Source organism: Pan troglodytes, chromosome 5 (assembly GCF_028858775.2).
Source record: "Pan troglodytes isolate AG18354 chromosome 5, NHGRI_mPanTro3-v2.0_pri, whole genome shotgun sequence".
In the NCBI taxonomy this organism is placed as follows: domain Eukaryota; kingdom Metazoa; phylum Chordata; class Mammalia; order Primates; family Hominidae; genus Pan; species Pan troglodytes.
In genome coordinates, this window is record NC_072403.2 from 13,242,220 (window position 1) to 13,245,087 (window position 2,868).

The window sequence follows — 2,868 nt, forward strand, 5'->3', positions numbered from 1 at the left end:
AGGCAGCCTGACATGAGCGTTTCCTTTTTTTTTTTTTCTCTTTTGCTAAGTAAAAACTAGGTTTAAGGGAAGAATCATTTATAGTAACACTGAATTAAGTAAGGGTTTGTAGGTCACAGAATCAGACTATTTAGGGCTGACACTTCAAGCATATCTCAATTAACAAAAAAGCACACTGAGACTCCAAGGATGAACTGCCTTTGCTTAGTGGCCAGGGCACTGTCAAGACCCAGATGTCTCCTAATTCCCATGCTAGCACACCATACCACCCCTTTGTTCAACCTCACAGAATTGCCAATACTAGCGTATCACCAGGAATACTTACGAACCATACTAACTCACATGGAAGAATGGCAAATGAAAACTGGCCCACATTTTCTTGTTCCTTCTTCAAAGAGTAATAGGGTTCTACCTAATTGTGAACTAGAAGCTGGGGATGAAAAACAAGCCAGATACAGAGCTCACAGTCCAGAAGGAGATGTCAACAAGATGACAGGCTGCCATGGGTACTGACAGAAGTCTACATAAGGGACAGCAGGGGAACAAAAAAAGGCACAGTCAAAACATCTTTGACTGCAATTTGGAGACTTTAAACAAGGATTATCCTTTCTACAGGCATACTGAATTTTCTTTTTAATGCCTCACTGTGCCTATTAAGCAAAATCCATAATACAACACACCAGACAGAAGCCTTACCCTGTGAGCCGGGCGCAGTGGCTCACGCCTGTAAGCCTGACACTTTGTGAGGCCAAGGTGGGTGAATCACTTGAGCTCAGGAGTTCGAGACCAGCCTGGCAACATGGTGAAACCCCGTCTCTACCAAAAATAAAACAAAAACATTAGCCAGGCCTGTGGTGTGCGCCTGTGGTCCCAAATACTTGGAAAGCTGAAGCAGGAGAATCGCTTGAGCCCAAGAGGCGGAGGCTGCCGTGAGCTGAGATCATGCCACTGCATTCCAGCCTGGGCAATACAGTGAGACCCCATGTCAAAAAAAAAAAAGAAAAAGAAAAAAGATAAAAGCAGCTTTACCCTGTAATCTTAGTTCTAGTACTATCTGGTTCTATAACCCAAGAGCAGATACTTCACTCTCACCTTTAACGTGAAGATTTATCTTTCAATCCTTTAGAGCTTGAAAATGCAATCAACCCATGAAAATGTTTTTAAAGACCATGATTCTGTTCATCAAGGAGACATTTAAAGGTATGTCATTAACAGAAATTTAAAAGGGTATTGTGGGTAACTGAATTATCATGGATACAATACAGCAAGTATATATGGTATATTCATTACTGAGATAATTTGAACTTTCCATATTCAATATGGAACCTTGAGCAAGCTACTTAAATTCAGGTTTTGTCTATTCCATCTACAAAATGGGAACAGTATCACCTTCCTTCAGTGAGCTGTCGTAAAGGTGTGTGATATGATGACTAGAAAACAAACAGAACACAGCACGTGATTGATGTTTAATAAATGAGTTCCCTTCCCACTTTCTTAAAATGCAGCAAAGTGGTACCCAAACCTAAGAGCTATTATCCCTAAATTTCAAAATCTAAAAAAAAACCCTTAGAACCTCAGATGATATAATTAACATAAAAGCCCAGGTTTTTGTATAAATGAAAAGGGATAAAAATTCATACAAAATCCATTAGTAACATTCATAAGCACCCGAAATAAATTATTTAGATGTTTGCAAGTCAGCTGCAAGGTGTTCTTCCTCCTCAAATATCCTCTAAGGATGAGCTTATAGACAGATTAACTTAACAACGAAACCTAACATTCCACCAGTAAGAATCTTGTTTGTGTGTGAAGCTGCTTTTTACTAAGTTGGAGGTAAGAGTTCAAAGTAGAGTTTTACTTAAGAAAATTGGGGCAAACATTGATTTTAGTTCTACAGCTATAAAATGATGCCATTCAAAAAGTGAACAGTGGGCCGGGCACAGTGGCTCACGCCTGTAATCCCAGCACACTTTGGGAGGCCAAGGCGGGCGTATCACCTGTGGTCAGGAGTTCAAGACCAGCCTGGCCAAATGGCGAAACCCCGTCTCTACTAAAAATGCAAAAATTAGGCAGGTGCGGTGACGGGCGCCTGTAATCCAAGCTACTCAGGAGGCTGAGACAGGGAGAACTGCTTGAACCCAGGAGGCAGAAGTTGCAGTGAGCCGAGATCGCACCACTGCACTCCAGCCTGGGTGACACAGAGACTCCGTCTCAGGGGGCAAAAAAAAAAAAAAAAAGTACTATGGAAGTACTTAAGTACATCTGAAAATGTTTTTAAATTTAAACATCTAATTTAGGAACTAAAATACAGGGTCTAGTCTTGGCAAGAGATGGTATGTGTCACTGAGTTTAAAAAAATTATTTCAGTATTCAAATGCACAAACCAAGTCAATTTTCCTTCATATCAAGGGTATGGATATCATTGTACAAGATGAATGCTATATATGAGGCTCGCCTATTACTATATTGATCTACTGTACCTGGAAAATAACACATCATTAAGTAAAGGTGGCAATGTTACATTACCACCATTTACTTCTCCCCAGCACAGCCATGATACAGTTCTAGGCTGATGTGCTACAAATGCACTTTTAAGGCAGTAGTTCTTCCATATTTTTTAAGGTCTAAATTTGCCCTTTCCTCTTATCAAAATCACATTTTCTGAAGTTACTTGAAGTTAAAAACCTTATTACTATCAAGTGAAGCTTCTTTTCTTCTGATTTCTACTTTACTCCTTCCCTGAGGCTTCTACTTCTGAGGTCCCATTTCCTTTTCCTCTCCTGGGACAATGCTTTAGAGGGCAGATTAGCCCTGAAAGTCACCAGCTATGTAAGACCATGAAGTAAATGAGGAAGCTATACAACCAAA